The sequence below is a fragment of the Musca domestica genome, unplaced genomic scaffold, assembly GCF_030504385.1.
Source record: "Musca domestica strain aabys unplaced genomic scaffold, Musca_domestica.polishedcontigs.V.1.1 4, whole genome shotgun sequence".
Taxonomy (NCBI): domain Eukaryota; kingdom Metazoa; phylum Arthropoda; class Insecta; order Diptera; family Muscidae; genus Musca; species Musca domestica.
In genome coordinates, this window is record NW_026712328.1 from 5027179 (window position 1) to 5038982 (window position 11804).

An 11804-nucleotide genomic window follows, 5' to 3' on the forward strand; every position below is an offset into this window, starting at 1 on the left:
CATCCGATTTTTTATATTTGTCCACCGCCGCCGTAATATGCACTATGCAACAACAATATTTGGGGAAATATATCAAATACAGCTCAGAAATATCTTTGCCAAATTTTATCGAGATTCGTTCAGATTTGGATATAGCTCCCATATATATCTTTATCCGATTTCAAATTAATTGTGCACCAAATGGGCAATACAATTCCGAATTTAAAAGATACAAATGCTTCGGCATATTTAGTTTTTTTGAACTTTAAATTATAATTATAATCATAGCGTGTATGATTGAATTCTCCCATAAAAACTTTTAATTGTTATGTGGAGCTCTACTTAATTAGCAAACTGGTGTAGGGTATCATAAAGTCGGCCCCGCCCGACGTGAAGACTTTCTTTACTGGTTTAAAATTTAAATAGGTCAAACGGGGTTATGACAACAGTTTTTGGAAACGCTACTTCGTTCACTGATAAATGAAATCAAATCAAATATTGAAAATTTCCTGGAATCAGATAATGGCATGGAAAAATCGTTCAGGTATGGTATGAGGTAGCAATCCGAAACAGTATAGCCCCCACATGGAAGCCAAGAACCATCCAATTTGGGCCCTATATGTAAAAGGTTGGATTGATATCACTGGGACGAACAATACATTTTTCCATAAGATACTGAACATCGGCATTTGCCACCACTTATTTCTCAGGATCTAACTTTGAGACCTTGCTTTAATTGAGTTTCAGTTAGAAGTAATTCGATGTACCGCTTGGTGGATGTTATAAATTTTTCTAAGATTTTGAGAAATTAATTACAGAAATGTTTTTCTTTTAAATGGCATAATATTAAAATTGCATACTGCCTGTAAACATTTCAAAAAAGTGTTTCAATCGACCAAATCTGACATGAATGAAAAAAAAAATCCACCCCAAATATTGGTTTTGGTACATCGGCCAATATGAATACCCAATAAAATACTCTCTTGAACCCAAATATAGAACAATATCCCGAATCAATCATATACTGAATTTTAATGCGGCGATCAGTAGTAATAAACGATTATTACCTCTGAGAGACGCCAACTGTCACATGATGGTTGTACTAGTTTTTTGATGATTGAAACTTACATGCCAGTACAATGTGTACTGGCAAAACGCCAATGATACCAACATAAACCCAGCCAGGCCGTACGAGTCTTGATTTCAGATAAATATAGATTTCCCTACAAAGTTTACGACGCACTGTAAACATAGACTAATTAATGTATAGACAACGAAAAGTTAGTTTTTATTTATGCAGGTGGTTCTCAGCAGGTCGGCCGAGTACGTCCTACTTGACTTCGAGAAAAAGCATTTCATCGTTTTTCAAGAATTTCACTTGATTATTCCTGTATTTTTCGATGTCATCGCGTAATTTTCACTTATCTTTATTATGAAACACATTTCCATCGAATCATCTTCCGATTATTATTGCTGTGGCTAGTTCAAGTGACTTTGTGGAGCTGGAAAAGCAGCCAATAAATAATTACAACAAACCCGACTGAAAGAAATTAATCACAACATTAGTCGACTTCCGTCCACTCATACGCCAGAAAGGGAAATATAAAGTTCAGAACGATCGTATTCAGGGCGGCTGAACACTATATAATATCAGACAGAATTTAAATTAAATAACCTGCTTTTTTGGTTTCAATATTGAGGCTGTCAAAATATGCGCGTTAAAGTTGGGCTAATAGTTTAGTGTGCATCCAATTGAGCAGAACAAATGCAAAGGAATTGTTCTTAGGTGAACAATGAAAGAAGCTCCCACACAAATAACACCAAAAGATGTAAGCGCCTCAATAAATAAGTCAAAGTCAGATGTATATTTGATGATTGCGCTAAACCATATTGAGAGGCAGTTATTTCAGAGAAGAGATAGAGAACACAAATCCCCGAAACCCAGGTTTTTTCGTATTTCGCGACCACCGCTATTTCTTTCATTGTGGTAGCGTATTAAAAATTTAAACTTTATTGTTACTGTTATAGTTAACAAACGTAAATCATTGTCTTAATATATCACGTTTATTTATTTGTCCGTACAATAAATCTAACCGGCGAGATTTACAATTTTACTTTTACAAAGAACTTTCAAGATTATGTTTGCTTAGAAGATGGATTGTATTGATTAATTATCAAAAGTCGACGGAAAATCATCGATGTGGTTGCATTTTCCAATAAACAATACTTCTATGACCAAATGTAAGTTTGGTAAGAAAAGGATTAATCCTCAAAGTAGGTCAATGTTTTCGAAATATCATGGAAGAACAAATTTGTCTTCACATTTTTTTTCTTACAGATTCACAATATTAAATTGTCGAAATGTTGTAAACATCGAAAACGTAATGTATATAAATTGCAAGTATGTATTAAATGTATTAAAAAAGGTACAAAACGTCATAAGCTTCCAAAATATTTTAATATCCCACATAATACATCCATGTTGGTTGATAAAAGATTAGGTCATATTATTGAAATCTTGTTGATCACAATAATGATTTTTTCTTATGTGAATTTTTCAAATCTAGCAAAGTTACATCAGAGACCTTTAAACCTGAGGCTGGATTTTTGTTCTATAAAAATATGAAGTGTAAATTATTTCTGTATAAAATTTTTTCATTTAACATTTGTCGCCTTTATCAAAGCTTTCATTTCAGACTTTCATAGAACATGAATAGACCAAGCTTTAGACCGTCATTGTATATATCAATCAATTACCTTTATTACTTGCCATTCTAGGTAAACCTTAAACCCTAATTAAAGTGGCACCGTCGTTTCAGCGCCAGAAAACTGGTGTTTATGAAATGTACCTAAAAATAATAGACTTAGAGGCATTAAACATTATAATAGCAAATGTTCAATCACCATGTTTCTGTCAAAACTCATATTTACTTTTACATGAATCTAGCAATATATATATTATCAAATAACAGAAAATTGTTCCACACTTTTGTAGGACCTCTATATAATGATAACGTCCCTTTGTGAACTTTTTTTACGTAACTATCCTGTTGGTCCGGATGACAGAAAGCTCATCGCATATGCTTTGTTACAAGTTTTGTGGCAAAACCAAATTATAATATCCGACTCACACAGTGGCAAGTGATATCCACATCATGATTAAAAAAATCAATAAAATCGCAATGACACAGATCAAAATAGTTTTTTTGATAATCTACTGAAAATGTACTTCACACTCCAAAAATTTTAAAGGTTTTTTATGTCAAATACTATAAATTTCAAAATGCTATAAATTTTACGATTGGCCCCTAATGGGTTAATTACAGTCAAAAAACATGGGAAGTTTACTTTTGCGACAATTTGAACATGCATATTTACTTGAGAGACATTACGATGTTTTTGGCTGTAATTAAGACAAAATTTATAGAATTTTCTGATAGAATGATTACTTTTGGCCACCTTACTTTTTATATCGGAACTTGTTCAAGTCCTGTAATTCCTGAGAGCTTTTATATAGCGGATGAACGCAGCACACCATTGCATCCCCTTTTAACACTCATTGGGGATGTGTTGTATTAACGATCACCCTAGTGTAGTATTATTCGAAATAAAACTGTTATTATTTTTGTCTCAAGTAGATTTCGGGGACAGGCAACAACAATCTTCGTGTTTATTGCAATCGTTAGATATTTGTAATTGTAACCACCACCTCCATCGATATACCTATAGCTAAGGTTGTGGCCAATAAACCATGAGAAACTATACCGATACTTTCATTCGGAGAATAATTGGAAAGCTACAAACCGAAAACTTCATCTTTTGTGATTCTTCAATGAAATATATACTTTATGATCGGTAAAATATCGCGGTTAATCGTTTCAAAAGTGTGCTACAAAGAATTAAGGCACAAACACTCCTTTTACTTTACCAGGGAGTACATATGACGCTAGTGACAGTAAATTTTTTTTCCATATTTAGAAGTTAAGCATATCATGTAATACATAGAAACCATTTAAATTGTGGAATACATGAATAAAGTGCATATGTACATTTTTCATTAAATGCATTTTCCTTAGTATTCAGAGATTTTCACCGCATGTTGTGGAAAAATATTTATAGAAAATTATATTTCATTGATAAAATATAAAAAAAATTATTTTTTTATATATGTGGTTAGGTTGAATTGTATTTGTTTTTTACGTTTTCTGAAAATGTGAATCGTATGTATAAATAAATTAAATTAAAAATATTGAAAAGTGCAATTTGGAGAGAATCTAAATGAGATAATTTAATTGAAAATTGTATCGCGACATGAATCTAAGAATTAATTAAGTAAATTTTTGCCAAGACAAGTAGTTTGTTTTTTTTTTTTTTTTTTAATTTTCCAATGCGATAGAATTTACTTTTCTGTATGTCAATAGTAACTTTAAATAAAAACTGTTCAGACATACAACAATCTGTAAGCATAAAATAGCTTTTTGAAGAAATAATAAATTCAATATACAAAATATTTGGCTTTGCTCCTTCTTTCCGATTTTATTTACTGTAAAAGGAAAAAAAAATAAGGGAATCAGGTAATTCCACTGTAATATTTTAAAGTACAGTGCGACACTTCAATTGGTATAACATTATTTTGCATAATAATAGAAAACTTTTCGATAACATTATATTTTGATTAAAGTGCGATATTGCAAATATGTATGAAACTAAATCTAAATCACCACTGTAATATTTTAATGTACAGTGCGACACTTCAATTGGTATAACATTATTTTGCATTAAAATAAAAAACTCGTCGATGACATTAAATTTTGATTAAAGTGCGATATTGCAAATATGTATAAAACTAAATATATAGCACCACCATTACCAATCTGAAAAGAAAAGAAAACAAACATTTCATTAAATACCAAATGTCTAATAATAAATATTTTTTATAATAGAAAATGTATCCAGTCATATACGCCACATGTGTTAATGAATATATTTTTTCAGAATTTTTTTCAGTTGTGGCTGATTCAACTATGCTGCTATAAATTTTCAATTTGACAGAATTTGAAAACATTTTTACTGTTAACTTTTTTTTCAAAATTGTGTAAAGCTGAGTAAAAAAAGAAAGCAAAGAAATTATGTAAAAATTGCGTAATTAAATGTTTGAATAGGAATTTCTGTTTAAAATAATTTAAAAGCATCCCTTTAGTCTGAAAAGACAAATCCGATCAAATCTGTCTACTCCATTTATTACATTCTTGTATTAGAAGGAATGACAAATTTCAATGAATATATTTTTGATATATATTTTGATATATGTGAACAAACACCACTGCAGCAATTTATTTCTAGGTTTAATTTAATTATTTTAGTTCTTTGCTGTGTTATAATTACAAACAAGTAAAGAAGCAGCAGCTAAATATCCTCCATCAACTTGCAAAAACGTTCCCTGAAAAAATGTCGCTTCATTTATTAAAATACCGAATATTGGGTGGTACAGTTACATGGGGAGTATACTAAAAAGTGGACCTGGAGACCAATTATGTGTCACAAAAGATCTTTGCGAAATTCAAATGCCAATTCTGAGATATTTCCTTTGAATACCCGACTATCGGAAGGTATCATAATATGGGGATATACGAAGATGTGGGCCTTCATAGGTAAATTTCTGGTAAAGGTAAATTTTGGTCTAACTCCAAATGCCAAATGTGGGGAATTTACAAAAAGATAGTACCTATTGTTAACACCAAATATCAACTTGTAGACTCTTAATTTATTTTAATGATCTTCATAGAATCAAGTTATGAGTCGGTTTATGTATTTTCGTCCGTCTGTATGCCCACATTTTATAAATTTTTACCGAATTTAGTCTATACATAAGTACATTAGGGCCCGATTTACGTCGATGAGCCGTTGGAGTTGATTTGCATTTTTGAAACTGTTAAATTTGATCTGATTAGCGTTTGGCACCACTAATCGTGGAATTTCCTTTTCTTTGTATTAAGTATACAACCGTAAAAACAATTTGCAGGAAAGACAGCGATAAAATAAATCAATTATCTGATGCTGTTAAACCACTCCAATCAAAGAAAGATACAACTGCATGAAATCCCTTATAGGTTAAGATGGGGTCCCTTCATTCAATTTAAATACATGATCAAAATAAGACGAGAAATTCGCAAGGACGTTAAATTAAAGCTCTTTCTATTTACTACCACCTTAAAGGAGGGTGCGCCAGTGCAGATTCAGTAGCTTCCGGAAAGAATTTTAAACATAAGATATAGATACACGTCTACACGCATTTGTATACAAATGTTTGATTGCATTGATAGATATATTTTTCATCTGAACGGCCATGTTTCTAAAATGTCATAAACCGAATTATATGGGTTGTTATAAAGTGGATCCTCAACAATATTTTGTCAGTTCCAAGTAAAAATATTAATTAAAATTAATACTAATTCGAATTCAAACAACTATATCACAGCAGAACATTCACAAATAGTAATAAACATTCCAAACTCTTCCCAAGGATCAGGTGGTGAAAGCTTCTTTAGAGCTCTTTCATCAGATAATATTAGCCAACATTTGGTGAATTTGCCACTAAGTGAGAATTTAACACTTCACTGACTAAAATCGTCCAGCTTGCGATAGCTTCCAAGGTTATCAAATATCGTGGAGCAGAATGTCTCCGAAAGTATTGGCTCAGCTTAAAAAAAGAAAGGAAGAAAACGATGAATAACGTCGGAGAACCAATTTCATTCCGTTGAATGGAATGCACGAAATACCCATAAAAATCTGTTGGAAAATATGGAGGACGGGTTATACTATACACTCTGATATCACTTGTTACAACCATGAAACAACGGAATATTTTTTTACCACTAACTGATTCAACTATGCTGCTATAAATTTTCAATTTGGCAGAATTTGAAAACATTTTTACTGTTAACTTTTTTTTTCAAAATTGTGTAAAGCTGAGCAAAAAAAAGAAAGCAAAGAAATTATATAAAAATTGCGTAATTAAATGTTTGAGTCAGAATTCCTGTTTAAAATAATTTAAAAGTATCCCTTTAGTCTAAAAAGACAAATCCGATCAAATCTATAATTTTTGTATTAGAAGGAATGGCAATTTTCTTTAGACATCTAAATGAGAACAAACACAACTGCAGCAATTTATTTCTAGGTGACGTTAACATTGTTGTACCAACAGGTAAAATTACGCAAAAATAAAATTACTGTTTCTATTTTCAATTTATTTACATTTCGATTGACGGTCTTAAGATCATAAAGAGATCGTTTAAATGCGCTGTCTAGGAGTTGTATCCATTGGCCGGATATTTCTAGAGAAAACTCTAAAGATGTGGACTATAGAAAATAATTTAAGTAGCACTGCACCACAAAAAAAAATTGCAACAATCACTGTTGGAGACCGCAAAATCATTAAGGACTGACTGTTTTGCAACGTGCATATTTACATCCAGACGACGAGAAACAATCGATTGCATATTTCTGGTTTGAGAGGGAATTAACGAGCATTGAACCCCATAGCGATCTTATAAAGTTAATATTGCAACAATTGTGCTATTATTTTATATTCAACTAGCTGAACCCAGTGCGCTTCGCTACCTCTTTTGATTTTATATGCATTCAAAATTTTATTTACGAATATATGTTGGATAAAAAAAAAAACAAATTTAAAAATTAAAAAAAAAAATTGCACTACTTTAATGCGTTAATAAACAAAACCAATAGAACAGCAGTAACATGACATGCATACATGAAGGGTTTGTCCTTTGGATTTATTTATTTCATGGCAAATACCAAGCGTGCAGGAAACTGCAATTTTTTGAAGTTGAGTGGCATTTCTATTGCAATTAGTGAATTCGAGATAGCAACATACTTCCCCGTAATAAGCGTATTTCAAATTAATTGTTGTGTTGTTTTTTAGTGTTAGCCTAAGGCGTTGTAGGTCAATGGTTCTTATTAAAATCATATCCCAATCTGATCCGATTTAAATATAATTTTACAAAAATTTTCTTTTACACCAAATTTCGCTACAACTTTCATATTTTATTGAAATTGGTGCGTCAACTATGTGAAATCGGCCGAGAATATATATATGGGAGCTATATCCAAATCTTAACTAATTTCCAATTAATTTATCACATTTATTATTATAACCAAATTCCGCCACACATTCTGAATTTTATTGGAATCGGTCATATATATCGTATTTGGTGCATAACATGTATGAAGTCGGCCGAAATATATATGTTAGCTGTACCAACCCCCCCGGTTTCAATATAATTTGGCAATTTTTTTCTGGTGCCAGATTTCGTCTCTCTCGCTTTGGGTGCATCAAATATGTGAAATCGGCCGAGAATATATATGGGAGCTATATCCAAATCTGAACCGATTTTAATATAAATTGAATAATTTATTTTCTAATCAAAATCCCGTCACACATTCCCAATTTCATTGGAATCGAACATACATACTGGTTTGGTGCATCAAATAAACGAAATCGGTTGAATATATACATGGGAGTTATATCCAAATCTGAACCGATTTCAATATAATTTGACAAATGTATATTCGTTTTAATTTCCGCTACACATTCCAAATTTCATTGAAATTAGAGATACATAGCGTGTTTGGTGCATCAAATACATGAAATCGGTCGAAAATATATATGGGAGTTATATCCAAATCTGAACCGATTTCAATATAATTTGACAAATTCATTTTTGCTCCCAATTTCGTTGCTTATTTTAAATTTCATTAAAATTGGTCATACATATCGTGTTTGGTGCACCAAATACATGAAATCGGTCGAAAATATAGATGAGAGCTATATCCAAATCTGAACCGATTTTAATATAAATTGAATAATTTATTTTCTAATCAAAATCCCGTCACACATTCCAAATTTCATTGGAATCGAACATTCATATCTTGTTTGAGTCATCAAATGAACGAAATCGGTCGAAAATATTTTTTGAAGCTATATCCAAATCTGAACCGATTTCAATATAATTTGGGAAATCAATTTTTTAAGTAAAATCCATCATACGTTTCAAATATCATTGAAATTTGGGATACATAGCGTGATTGGTGCATCAAATGTTTGAAATCGGCCGAAAATATATATAGGAGCTATATCCAAATCTGAACCGATTTCAATCAAATTTGGCAAATTTATTTTTGTTCCAAATTCCGTGACGCATTCCAAATTTGGAGACTGTATCTGTAATCGATCAATAGATAGCATACAAAATCTAAATTTTTGGAAGGTACCTCCGATTCTGATGCTATATCTCCACTTCCTAGAGGAATTTCAGAAATGTATATAGCCTATGTTACTTTCAGGCGATGTTGCAGTGTACATGCAAATTTTCAGGAAAATCTGTTCAGCGGTTTTCGAAACAAACAAACAAACACACATACAAACATTTTCCTCTTTTATAGATATATAGAGAAGAGATATTGAATACACAAAAAATATTTGGGAAACCGTCTGTTTGTGGAAATCACTCTAGCTTCCGAGTAAATTGAAGTAGGTTGATAAAATTTACTCAAATCTGTGTTTTGTCTGCAGGACTTTCACTTGTTGAATTTGATTACATTAAAACCCCATCTGAAAAGTAATTCTTAATTATTTTCCACTTTTTTTTTCTCAAAAACAGCCTTACGCACTTATTTTGTATTGTATTCTAAAAGCCATGATCATTCTAAGATTTATGTAATAATTGAATAGCTTTACTGCTCCCTGACTATATCCCCCACTGATAAAAAAAAAGTGGAGCGCGGATTCCCTACAAACGGCGCACAATGGTTCGAAAATTTTCCTGATAAAAACACACATTGTTTTCGTCACCGATTTTTCTATACTTTCTATATGGGATTTTATTTATGTATTCGATTTAAGCCTAACACAATTACAATAAATTTCTTATGAATTAGTGCTATTGGTATATTCAAGCATAAGAATAGTATATAAAAATGAAAATGAAATACAGTTAATACTACGTTATAATAAAAATCTCTTGTATTCTTTCCCAAATATATATATATATATATATATATATATATATATATATATATATATATATATATATATATATATATGTATATATATATATATATATATATATATATATATATATATATATATATATATATATATATATATATATATATTCCCTAAACCTGCGCAAAAGTTTTATTGTTAATAACTTTTTTAACCCAAGTGACGAGATAGTAAGCAAAGCAGAAGAGGAACCAAAGAATTGAATTAAAGTAAATTTTTTTTGGAATTCCTTCTAAATCTTACAACCGCAATTATGAACATGTTCATCTCTCTCCACTTATTATCCATTCGTTTACCTGAATGAAATAGCATAACCATGTAAGTTCGTTTTGTCTGTTAAAACACAAACCCCTTCGTCGACGGGGCATTCTCTATTAATAGAAGAGTGTTGGCATTTTTATCCGGGATACTGTAGTATGTGTTGTTGCAAAATAGTCAGGTTTAACACCATAATTGTTGTAAACATTACCACCTTTTTGCACTAATAAAAAAATGCTGTTTCAACTATGGAATTAAGCTTGACTATTTTCCAACAACAAAGATTTCAACATCTGAGATTTTCAAATTCCTCATCGAAGTTGGGTTAGTAAAACGTTAAAAGAGATGTGGTTATTAAAATGTTTGTAAGTCAAGGTTTCCATGACCTTAGTTATCTGTTTTAGTAATTCGGTATATTTTGTTGCTTGTTTCTATATATCAGGAAATATTAAGTCTAAGTCATATATGTGACTAGTGTTCACTATATATGCCACTTAGGGAAAGATTGTTGGCAAAATTATGACTCTGAGAAGCTTGGTGTTGGTACCATCTATATCCGATATTTCGATAGTAAACATATTGAAAGTAATGAAATGAAAACGCCAATTTCCCAATTTTGAAAAATAAGTAATTTTTGCAAATTATTGAAAAAGAAATACCTATTTGTCGACAGTTTTAACAGATTTTGCATTTTATCAGGTAGGCAGAATTGATGCATTTAAGCATCACTTTATTAAATTACGGTAGAGGTAGATGTACAAAATTGTTGAGAAATTCCAACTTTAGTGGACTTGACATTTTTTGAAACATTGTGGAACGAAGATTTTTTTAACATCTTTTGTAATTTTTTGAAACTACACGTTTAGAAATGTATATTTTTCGTACTTTTTGCCTCCATGTACATATCAACAAAGTTAACACATTCAGCAAATGCAAACATAAAGCCTAAGTATTGGAATAGTAACTAGTAAGTTTATATTTCTTAGCATATTCTTGTTCTTTAAAATATTTTCCGTTTCTATTTATTTTAGATTACGTTCTGCTTAAAGGGATATACTACATATGTACATAAGATATTAAAAAATGTGGTATAAGAGACTTAGTTAAAAAAACATAATTCCAAATAAATACTACGAAACGTTTTATAAATATCTGGTATTTATGTTTCTGTTATAATAAAAATACGAATAAATATTGTATTAGCAAAAAATAATAAATATTTTTGATTTTATGATCATGTTAATAATCGCTGCCTATATTTCCAGCTAAACGGGAACAGGTCGAAATAATATCTGTAAAGTGGTAGTTACACAAATCTTGGTTATATATCTAAAACACTGAACGAAATAAAACCAGTAAAGAAAGAATTAAAGTCGGGCGGGGCCGACTTTAAGATACCCTACACCACTTGGCTTATTTAGTAGAGCTCCGCATAACATTTAAAAGTTTTTATGGGAGAATTAAATCATACACGCTAAGATTA

At 30.8% G+C, this 11804-nt stretch overlaps 1 long non-coding RNA gene across 1 annotated transcript in view; it reads right to left on the reverse strand.

Moving 5' to 3' along the window:
* Window positions 1-4335: 4335 nt before the first annotated feature.
* Window positions 4336-11804, reverse strand: part of LOC131804204 (uncharacterized) — a 28499-nt gene continuing 21030 nt past the window's right edge. Inside the window, exon 2 of the long non-coding RNA XR_009342945.1 lies at window positions 4336-4853. This is a non-coding gene — a long non-coding RNA (uncharacterized LOC131804204). The remainder of the gene's footprint in view (window positions 4854-11804) is intronic.